Raw genomic sequence first — 11,470 nt, 5'->3', positions numbered from 1 at the left:
AGAGCTAGTTTATCTAGCCCGCATATCCTGAGGCGCTGCAGGAGTAGTGGAAGGGCTACAGTGTCAAATGCGGCACTGAGGTCCAAGAGAACTAGCGCAACCGTCTGGCCCTCGCCGACCTGTTTACGAATCATTTCAGTTGACAGGAGCAATGTTGATTCAGTCGAGTAAATTGCTCGAAAACCCAATTGCATAGGGTGCAATACGATGTGCCGGTTAAAGTGGTCCGTCAGTTGTATATTGACCACTTTTTCGGCTACTTTCGCAAAATATGGCAGGAGTGAGACTAGTTGAAGGTTCTCCAGTTGACTCTCACTCAGATTCGGCTTTTTTATGGGGAGGACAATCGCTTCTTTCCATCTTTTTGGGACCACTCCCGACTCAAAGGAGAGTTCAAGGCGTTGCCTAATATAAGGTACTAAGATATCCAGGCTGTCGCTTAGAACTTTAGGAGTAGTGGGGTCCCTACATGAGCCGGATTTTATACTTGAGGCTATGCCTTGGAGGTCATCACAGGAGGGAGCTCAAATCTGGTGAGGCAATCTGCCTCATCCACAATGGCCCTCCCCTCGCTATCGGAACTCCCCTTACGTGCCTCATCCGGGAAGGTAGTGTAAATCCTTGCTACCTTCTCTGTAAAGAAGTCTGCCACCAGATTGCACGACTCAACTGATCCGCCTTTGGAGGCCGAGGTTCTAGCTAGTGACGAGATGTCTTTGAAATTTTAGAAACGTTCTCTAGAAGAGTTCTCAGCTTGTTCTATCTTAGCACTGTTATAGGCAGCACACGTTTTTCTTATGAGGGAGTGATAGTGCTTAAGACTGGTTTTGTATGCAGCCTTCCTGTAGTCTGAGAAGTCTCTCCTCCATACTCGTTCTAGCCTCTTGCAGGAAGTCTTATCTGCTTTGTGTTCTACATTAAACCATGGGGCCAATTTTAACTGTCTCCCAGGCGCTCTAGAGGACGAAGGGGACACTCTGTCTAGTGCCTCAGTAATTCACTCATCTAATAAGCTACAGGCTGCCTCCATGTCTTTACCACCCGCTGGGCCGCCCTGTTGGAGTGCGCGATTGAAGTTTGCTGTTGAGATTCTAGCCTACTTCCTCAGCCTCGTCACAGCACCCAACGACTTTGGCATAGGGGTATTAGGTATCAAAACGCTAAAGGGCACCAAATAATGATCAGTCCAAGGAATTGCAACAGGGCTTTCAGTTATTAGATCCCCCAGTTGTGCGAAAACTGGGTCTAGTAGGTGGCCTAGTTGGTGGGTTGGGAGAGGAGATTGTCAGGAACTGGCCGCCTTACAGCTGGTGTTGCAAAGTCCTTGTGCTCCGGTATTAGCCATCACATCCAGGTGTAGGTTCATGTCCCCAATACCAGCACTTTATTATACCTAAGAGCGGGTTGTATCACCTGTTCCATTAGGCTCGATACAAACTGGGTGTTGGGACCTGGTTTTCTGTAGATTAAGATGTCTCTGATAATCTATTTAGTGGCAGCTGTGATTGTAAAAATACCAGCTTCGCACGCATCAATGTTAGCTAACTCTAAATCGCATTGAACTGATAACTTATGAATAAGGCTCCCGGTTTTCCGTTTTTACGGATTTTTACAGATAATTACAGACAGAAAACAAAGTGTTTCCTGGCTGTATTTATTTTTAGAAGTGGAAAAATGCAGGAAAGTGTGCTTCTTGTGGGTGACTCTCCATGCTGTTTTTCGTGATTTCTAGGACAATAGCTGAGCAGATAGGCAGCATAGAAAGTTAAAAATATGTTGAGATTTTCCTAAATGCAGGTATATGGTAACATATATTTGTTTTATAATGCTCATATTTACCCGACTGTACTGTTTTGCTATATTTGGCTGCTTAATGTGCTTAAACGCGACAGGTAGCAGAGTGTGAGTGCATGTTTAGAAGTTAAATAAATGAGGAAATATATACTATTTTATGACTCCATATATTCACAAAACACTAAATAAATATGGATTAATACCAATACGTTGGGAAAAAAATAAATATGGATAAATACAGACAGAAATGTTAAAAAATTAAATACCATAAAACCGGGAGTCCTACTTATGAATAATGGCACACTCCTAAATGAATCAATTCACCTCATACTCCCTTTGTGCACTACGATAATCAATGCCTCGCACTCCCAGGGCAACCTACCAGACTGCCTAAAAACTGGCCAAGTTACCCCGGTTTAAAAAAAAAAAAAAACTCTGACCTGTTCGATTCCAACAGGTAATGCCCCATCTCCAACATACCTACTCTGGCCAAACTCCTAGACAAATGTGTGCAGTTACAGCTCCTCAATCACATTGAACCCTTCCAACTCCCCGACCTTTACCAATCCGGAGTCCGTTCAGGTCACAGCACTGAACCGGTATGGTCCATATTGTCGATGATGCCCCACGCTCGCTTGACTGGAGTGAATCTTGTCTCTTGATCCTATTGGATCTGTCGGCAGCCTTTGACCCCATCAACCACGCTACCCTCCTCGACATCCTAGAACACAGGATGGGCCTCTCCGGCACTGAGCTAAAATGGTTCACCCCCTGTCTACAGAACATGTCTCCGTGCTTCCTTATTATTCACACTCGATCCGAGCAGGCCCCACGATCGCTGAGCATCCCCCAAGGCTCTATGCTCTACACAACATTGCTCAATCACTGCATGGAGCCCCTAACTGATATCCTCAAATGCTCCCACATCTCCTACCGCATGTATGCAGATGACACAACTCTATATGAAAATAACCATCCACACCCACAATAACACCCTAACATTAACACAGCAATGGCTGACTCTGCAATCACCTCAAACTCAATGCCATTAAAACAGAATTCTTCCTGATCGCTCCATCCCCTCCGCTACTAACATCAAAGATTGGCTTCCTCGTCTCTCTGACTTGAATTGCACCCCACACATCGCCATCTCTGCCAAATCCCTAGGCATCACCCTCTCCATGCAAAAACACAGTAGTGCCAGCACTAGAGGAGCCAACCTTTAGCTGCATATCCTTAGGAAAATTAAACCTTTTCTACCCAAGGCTGACCTCAAAATTGCAACTCAGGCACTTGTGCTTCCGAAGCTAGACTAGGGTGGTGCTACCTTTGTGGGCTTCCCGAAAGTCTCACTTGTCCCTCTTAAGGCTACTCTCAATGCAGCAGCCAGGCTCATCACAGGATAAAAAAATGTGAGGACATAACCACTGACCTACAATCTGTAAATTGGTTACCACTCGAGGCCAGGATGCATCCTAAAATTGCTTTCATGACACCACAAAACCCCTTCCTACCTGTCCCTGGAACTCTCTCCCTACTGACATCGCATGTAACCCATCCACATCCTTCTTCAAGAAAGACGTAAAAACATTCCAGTCCAACAAATTCCTTTCTCGTTGTGGACCTGGCAATGCCCTCGCTCTCTGGTTGACCCCGCCCTCGATTTGTCAGCTGCTTCCGTCACTCCTTAACATGCTGTAAGTCTTCGACATATGCTTCACTTCACCCCCTCTCGAAACTCTACTCATCGCTACCTCTGGGAATACTCTGCCTCTTGTCTGTACACCATGCAACCCCCTTCCATAACTACTTCAGCTCTCTTATGTGCACTGTTACTCATACTCTTCTGTGATTAATTGTCTATTTGTAGGGCTTTTTACACTTTTATATAACTTGTATAACGCTGCTATTCCGTTTATGTATCCCAATACGCACTGCGTGCTCTATATTCTTCTTTTGCTTTCAATGTACCTCGTATGACTGATATTGTTCTACTTTGTAAAGTGCCACGCTGCCGTGCACGTTAGCTCTAAGATGCCATATGCGTTCATCTGTTTGGGTGAATCTATGCAGCTACTCTGCCTACCCTTGGCCACATTTTTTATACAATTGTTGTTGTGTATTATTATTATTTTTATTGGCACTTTGCGTAACACCTGTATGTGCTGCTAATTTGTTGCATATCCCACTATACGTGCTTTGCTTTTTTTTAACCATTTTATATAGATATAGATATATATGTACCTCATGCTATTACTGTTGTGCTTACTCTGTAAAGTGCTCCGATACCTTCGGGTCATGTTCGCGCGAAACAAAACTCTCAAATGAATAAAGAGGTGTGAGCAGTCTGCTCCTGAAGATCAACAGTCTATCAGCAGCCACACTTGATGGCGATTAAGAAAAGAGACAACAGCCGCTCCCCTACTAGAGGATACTTTGCACCCCGACACAGACACTGCAGGCCCACTCCTCACCCCGGCCATCCCCCAAATGTCACTTGTTAGAAAGGCAGTCCCTGGGGAGGCAGAAGATGTCTGACTGACCACCCCGAGACCCACCTCTCCGTATGGAGTTGGCCGAGCGCCGTCGAGAGGCCTCCTGGGTGAGGCTCCTCTCCTAGAATCGTAACAGCAGAGCAATCACACCACTACAAAGGGATACCACACAAGAGGATGACTTCTTAGAATCTTTATCAGCAATAACGATTGGTTCTCTCGGCAATATGTACAAGCGGATCGAGGGATCCGTAAAGTCTTGGTAACTGAGGGTAAAGGGTAGCGGGACAGTCTTAGGACCAGCAAGGTTGGGCCGCGGCAGCGCCAGCAGGACTCCAAGATGGTTTCAGCGAGGTTTCAGCAACGAGTTCTTCTTGGGGCCAGCCGCGACAGCGTCAGCAGGGCTTTGACTCCAGGATACAACTGCCGACTCATTGCAGAGCTGCCCCAGATATAGGTCTGGAGTCCTTTGATGTCCGGACCCTCGCGCCTGGGGGTCAGAGGGGCCGGGATGAGAGTGTCCAGACACCCAGCAGGGGGGTGGAGCCAGCGCCCAGGGAGGCCGGAGGGCGATCGAAACCAGGCGTCCGGGGACGGTTGGAGGGCCATCGAAACTCCCCTCCTCCTTGAACCGTCAAGTGGCCGTTTTACCACCTGGTCGGATCTTGGTGCCTCGATGTCGGGGCTTCGCTGGGGTTGCGGCCGAGGACGGTCGAGGCCACGTGGTCCGGACGTGGAGGGTCCAAGATGGAGTCGGGCCTGAGATGGCGCCCCGGTTGGTGCCTGGGCCAGCAGAGAGGGGCGAACAGGGGTCGCCGTGTGCTCGAGGGGGAGAGCCGGGGGTAGCCAGGAGTGGCGGCTCTCGTCGAGGGTTGGAGAGGTAGCTTCGTCGGGGAGGACAGGGGTAGCTGCTGTCCCGGGCCCGCCATGCGGGGAGGCGCGGGACCACGCCACGAGGCCGGGTCCAACACACGTCCCCCAGCTGAAGGCCGGGAAAGTCACCCATCTTCTTGGGGGCTCTCCTCGTCGAGGCGGAAGAAGCGGGACAGGCCGTCGGCATTGGCGTGGTCGTTGTCGGGGCGATGTTCCACAGTGAAGTCCATCCCTTGGAGGGAGATGGACCATCGCAGCAACTTGGGGTTCTCTCCTCGCATCTGCATCAACCACCGCAAGGGCCGGTGGTCCGTTTGCACCCGGAAGTGGGTGCCGAAGAGATAGGGTCGGAATTTCTTGAGGGCCCACACCACTGCGAAGGCCTCTAGTTCAATGGTGCTCCAGCGTTGCTCTCAGGCCAGCAGACGTCGCTGATGAAGGCCACAGGTTGATCAATTCCTTCGGGGTTGAGTTGGGAAAGGACCTCCCCGACACCGTGCTCCGAGGCATCTGTTTGTACTATGAACTCCCGGCTGTAGTCGGGGGTTTGGAGCACGGGGCGGTACACATCGGTGTCTTCAGAGTCTCAAAGGTGGCCTGACACTCGGGGGTCCAGTGCACCTTCTGTGGCTGTCTCTTGGAAGTGAGTTCGGTGAGGGGGCCAACAATGCTCCCATAGTTCTTCACGAAGCGCCGGTAATACCCAGTGAGCCCCAGGAAGGCTCTGACTGCGGTCTGTGTGACCGGGGGCTCCCAGGCCAGGATGGCGTCAATCTTGGGTTGGAGGGGCGCCACCTGGCCGCTCCTCACTTGGTGTCCCAGATAGGTCACGGAACCTTGGCCTATCTGGCACTTGCTGGCTTTTATTGTCAGTCCGGCTCGTCGGAGGGCCGACAGGACCTCCCAGAGGTGCTTAAGGTGCTCAGCCCAGTGGAGGCTGTATACCGCAATATCGTCCAGGTAGGCGGCGCTGAACTCTTCTAGCCCCGCCAGTACCTTGTTCACCAGCCTCTGGAAGGTTGCGGGGGCGTTCTTCATCCCGAAGAGCATCACCCTGAAGTGGTAGTGGCCGTCGGGGGTTGAGAAGGCGGAGCGCTCTTGGGCGCCCGGGGTGAGTCCGATCTGCCAGTAGCCGGAGGTTAGATCGAAGGTGCTCAGGTAGCGGGCCGCCCCCAGGCGGTCGATCAGTTCATCAGCCCAGGGAATGGGATGAGCATCGGTCCGGGTGACGGCGTTCAAACCCCGGTATTCTACACAAAACCTCATTTCAGGAGGGGCGCCCGGGGCGGCGGCCTTGGGGACCAGGACAACAGGACTGGCCCACGGACTGTCCGAGGGTTCGACTACCCCCAGGGCCAGCATCTTGGAGACCTCGGATTGGATGCAGGTCCGGACTCGGTCGGGAACTCGGTAGGTCTGGTGCCGCACCGGTGGGCTGTCCCCGGTGTCGACATCGTGGACAAACCACTGGGTGACTCCGGGGGTGAGAGAAAACAAGTCCGCAAATTGACTCAACAGCTCCTGGCAGTCTTGGCGCTGTGCGGGGGTCAGGGCAGAGGAGAGGGTGACCCCCCTCGACAGAGCCGTCCTTCTCGGAGGGGCTCAGGAGGTCCAGTAGGGGCTCGGAGTCGTCTTCGGCCCCGTCATCAGTAGCCATCAGCAGGCTAAGCTCTGTTCTGACAAAGTGGGGTTTGAGCCGGTTGGTGTGGAGGTCCCGGAGGGGGTTCCTGGGGGACTCCATGTCCACCAGGTAGGTGACAGGGCTCTTGCGCTCCACCCCCTTGAAGGGCCCCGTCCATTTGTCCTGGAGGGCACAGGGTTCGACTGGGGACATGACCCAGACTGTTGTCTCGGCTCGAACTCAATAGAGGAGGCGTTTTGATCGTACCAGCGTTTCATCTCCTCCTGGCTGGCGTCGAGGTTGGCTTCGGCAAGTTCCCGGAACTTCCGCGTCTGATTGCGAAGGGTCAGGAGGTATCGGTAGACGTCGGGGGGAGCATCTTGGACTGCAACCTCCCAGCCTTCCTTGACCAGGCTGAGGGGACCCCGGACGGGGTGTCCGTACAATAGTTCAAAGGGGATGAATCCCAGGGACTTCTGGGGGGGCCTCCCGATAGGCGAAGAGGAGGCAGGGCAGCAGCACGTCCCACTGGCGTCGCAAGGGCTCCTCCAGGCCAATGATCATCCCCTTGAGAGTTCGAATGAAATGCTCCACCAGCCCATTCCCTTGGGGGTGGTAGGGGGTCGTAAACTTATACGTGACCCCGCACTGTTGCCACAGGGACTTCATGTATCGAGAAATAAAGTTCGTACCCCGGTCACTGATGACCTCTCGAGGGAAGCCCACCCTGGAGAAGATCCCCATCAGCGCTCGACCCACCACGGGGGCTGTTACAGTCCGGAGAGGGATGGCTTCGGGATAGCGGGTGGCATGGTCCACCAGGACGAGAATAAACCGGTGTCATTGGGAGGTGCGAGGCTCCAGAGGCCCCACAATGTCTATCCCGACCCGCTCGAAGGTGGTGTTGGCGACTGGGAAGGGCTGGAGGGGGGCCTTGTGCTTCCCTCCACTCTTCCCGTGGCTTGGCAGGTGGGGCAAGTCCGGCAGTGATTGTTCACATCGTTTCTCATCTTTGGCCAGTAGAAATGGGTCACCAGGCGGCTGTAGGTTTTGTCCTGCCCCAGGTGCCCGGTGAGAGGCACATCGTGTGCCAGGTTCAGGAGGAAGTCCCGGAATCGGAGGGGGACCACCAGCACACGGCCGGCCCCCAGTTCGGCGATCTTTTATTCGCTATAGAGGAGGTCGTGGTCCCAGTAGACCCAGTGGGACCCCGATGGGTCTCCGGCGGCTTGAGTGGCGGCTTGCTGTCGGATTCCCTCGAGGGAGGGACAGGTTTTCTGCTCTTGCCGGAACTGTTCTCGAGTGGGGCCGCCTTCTTGGCGCCATTGGGCTAGTTCTGGGAGGTGGCCGAGCTCAGCAATTTCTCCACCGTCGGGCCCCAGGGGCTCTGGCTCGGGGTCTTCGGACACGGCGGCCGGCCGAGGGGCGGGCCACTCCGGTTCTTCAGTCGGGGTGTCTTCCGTCGGAGCGGTGGTTCGGGTGGCCATGGAGCGGGTGGTTGCGCAAACCCACTCGGGAAGGCGTAGCATCCCCAGATCCTCTCTCCGCTCTACGTGGGCCCAGGGGGAACTTTCTAGGTCGTTCCCGAGGAGGCAATCTACAGGGGCATCGTCCCGGACGGTCACTTTCAGCATGCCCGACACCCCTCCCCACTCGAAGGGGATACGGGCCATTTGGCACAGGCTCTCCGAATTGTCCGCAGACCGCACTGGGCACAGCACATTGGGCAGGATTTGGTCGGGGGTCACCAAGTGGCCACGGGCGGCCGTTACGCTGGCTCCGGTGTCGCGGAGGGCTTCCGCCCGGCGTCCATTAATGGTGACCCACTGGCGGTACTTTTGGGTGTTGCCCGGGATCGGGCCCGGGGGATCATGTCTCTTTCTCCTAGGCACACTAGGGACATAGCGGCGGGCTCCCACTCGGTCTGCTCGTGGTCATAGTTCTCTTCTTCGCCCCTTTCTTCTCCCAGGGCGGCGGCGGCGAGCTGGCGGAGTGGAGGACCGGTGGTGCCGGGTCGTTGGTTCATTGGGCAGAGGGGGTCATTGGCATAGTGATCGGGCCGCTGACATCTGTGGCAGGTCACGTTCGGGCGGGGCCCCGGCCGTGCAGGGGGGGGGGCCCTCTCCTGGCCAGGGATGGCGATGTAGAGGTCGGGGTGGCCCCGCGGGGGAGTCTCTGGTCCGGTTCTGGCCCCACCCGCCGCCTCGCGGGCGGTGGTTCCCCGGGGAACCTTGGCCGGAGTCCCCCATCGGGCTCCGGGGGACCCGGGCGCTCACCCATCGATCGGCCTCGACGGCGAGTTTACGTGGCTCGGTCAGTTTGCTGTCGAGGAGATGCTGCCTGAGTTCGATAAAACAGTTGTTGGAGAGATGCTCCCATACAATGAGGTTGAACAGCTGCTCGTAGGTGGTGACCCGGCTGCCCTTGATCCACCCCTCTAGGGCCCTACTATAGAAGTTCACGTACTCCACCCATGTAGTACCGGGGAGTTTCTTACAGTCTCGGAACCGCTGACGGTACATCTCAGGGGTGAGTCCATAGCGCGTAAGGAGGGCAGCTTTCATGTGTTCATACGAGGTCATTTCGGCGTCGGGGAGCTCCAGCAGGGCGTCTCTCCCTTCGTTGACGAACTTCCCCCACAAGCCGGCGCCCCAGTCTTTGGCGGGTATTCGATGGGAGGCCATGGCCACTTCGCGAGCCTTAAACCATTGCTGGATGTCGTCGTTTTTGTAGTATTCTTTGACGACATCTTTGGGGATGTGGACCTTCGTGTCCGCAGGAGGAGGCGGGCTCGGGTTCCCGGAAGCGCTGGCCTCGCCATTTTTGATCTTGATCTCAAGTTCTTTTAAGCCCTGCTCGTGCTCGAACGTGAGCTTCTTCTCCTCTAAATCTCTCTGCCTTCGTTTCTCCTCTAGGTCGCCTTGTAGTCTTAGTTGCTCAAGAGCTATCTTCTTCTCGGCTAGCTGTAGTTCTCCGTCCAGGCGGAGTCGGGCGAGCTCCAACTCATGGAGCCGGCTCTTTTCTCGCTCTCGGGCGTCTTCGTGGGAGAGGCCCGTGTCTACGTTGGTATTTCATCCTTCCGCTGCGGTTGTGAGGTTACTCCGGTGCCCATCTGGGACCGTGTTTTCTCCGCCCTGGGGTGGCGTCGCTCCTGCCTCCACCCATGTTTGTAGGGCTAGCTTAAAATCTTCCTTGGTGCTTAGTCCAGTGGTAGCGATGCCGAGGTCTTTGCAAAATTGTTTCAGTTCTTTATGATTATAATCTTCTAATCGTTCCTTTTGGACCTCAGTGGTCAGTCCGGTTTCTTTGGTAGTCATGGTTGCGGTGTGTTTCTGTCAGCAGTGGGCGAGTCACTCTCCGTACGATTTGCGTCGGCTCGGATCCCACCGCCTGCCACTAATGTTAGAAAGGCAGTCCCTGGGGAGGCAGAAGATGTCTGACTTCCCTGAGACCCACCTCTCCGTATGGAGTTGGCCGTGCGCCGTCGAGAGGCCTCCTGGGTGAGGCTCCTCTCCTAGAATCGTAACAGCAGAGCAATCACACCACTACAAAGGGATACCACACAAGAGGATGACTTCTTAGAATCTTTATCAGCAATAACGATTGGTTCTCTCGGCAATATGTACAAGCGGATCGAGGTACAGGGTTGTTGTGATTCTAATAAATACACTGTTTATTTTCATAACACTTGTGTGGTGTCCTTTCACGGGGTGTTCAAGGGGTAATGTGATGGTAAAACAGCTGGCTTAACACGCCCTCTAGAGTCTTAGCCTTGGACTGCTCGTATCCATGCTACTAGGATAGCTGGTCTATAAGGTTGACTTACAACTTAAGTATTTTCTCTAAGATCCGTAAAGTCTTGGTAACTGAGGGTAAGGGGTAGCGGGACAGTCTTAGGACCAGCAAGGTTGGGCCGCGGCAGCGCCAGCAGGCTCCGAAGATGGTTTCAGTGAGGTTGGGCCGTGGCAGCGCCAGCAGGACTCCAAGATGGTTTCAGCGAGGTTGGGCCGCGGCAGCGCCAGCAGGCTCCGAAGATGGTTTCAGCGAGGTTGGGCCGCTGCAGCGCCAGCAGGCTCCGAAGATGGTTTCAGCAACGAGTTCTTCTCGGGGCCAGCCGCGACAGTGTCAGCAGGGCTTCGACTCCAGGATACAACTGCCGACTCATTCCAGAGCTGCCCCAGATATAGGTCTGGAGTCCTTTGATGTCCGGACCCTCGCGCCTGGGGGTCAGAGAGGCCGGGATGAGAGTGTCCAGACACCCAGCAGGGGGTGGAGCCAGCGCCCAGGGAGGCCGGAGGGCGATCGAAACCAGGCGTCCGGGGACGGTTGGAGGGCCATCGAAACTCCCCTCATTGAACCGTCAAGTGGCCGTTTTACCACCTGGTCGGATCTTGGTGCCTCGATGTCGGGGCTTCGCTGGGGTTGCGGCCGAGGACGGTCGAGGCCACGTGGTCCGGACGTGGAGGGTCCAAGATGGAGTCGGGCCTGAGATGGCGGCCCGGGTAGTGCCTGGGCCAGCAGAGTGGGGCGAACAGGGGTCGCCGTGTTCTCGAGGGTGAGAGCCGGGGGTCGCCAGGAGTGGCGGCTCTCGTCGAGGGTTGGCGAGGTAGCTTCGTCCGGGAGGACAGGGGTCGCTGCTGTCCCGGGCCCGCCATGCGGGGAGGCGCGGGACCACGCCACGAGGCCG

General features: G+C 54.9%; 1 protein-coding gene across 2 annotated transcripts in view; it reads right to left on the bottom strand.

Moving 5' to 3' along the window:
- Positions 1-10,354: 10,354 nt before the first annotated feature.
- LOC144817663 (uncharacterized) overlaps positions 10,355-11,470 on the bottom strand; it is an 85,081-nt gene continuing 83,965 nt past the window's right edge. For both annotated transcript variants that reach the window (XM_078674393.1, XM_078674391.1), the window contains one exon: positions 10,355-10,840. The gene's annotated coding sequence lies outside the window, so the exon portion shown is untranslated. The remainder of the gene's footprint in view (positions 10,841-11,470) is intronic.

The sequence above is a fragment of the Lissotriton helveticus genome, chromosome 2_1 (assembly GCF_964261635.1).
Source record: "Lissotriton helveticus chromosome 2_1, aLisHel1.1, whole genome shotgun sequence".
Lineage (NCBI taxonomy): Eukaryota > Metazoa > Chordata > Amphibia > Caudata > Salamandridae > Lissotriton > Lissotriton helveticus.
This window is presented reverse-complemented; position numbering and strand designations above follow the sequence as displayed.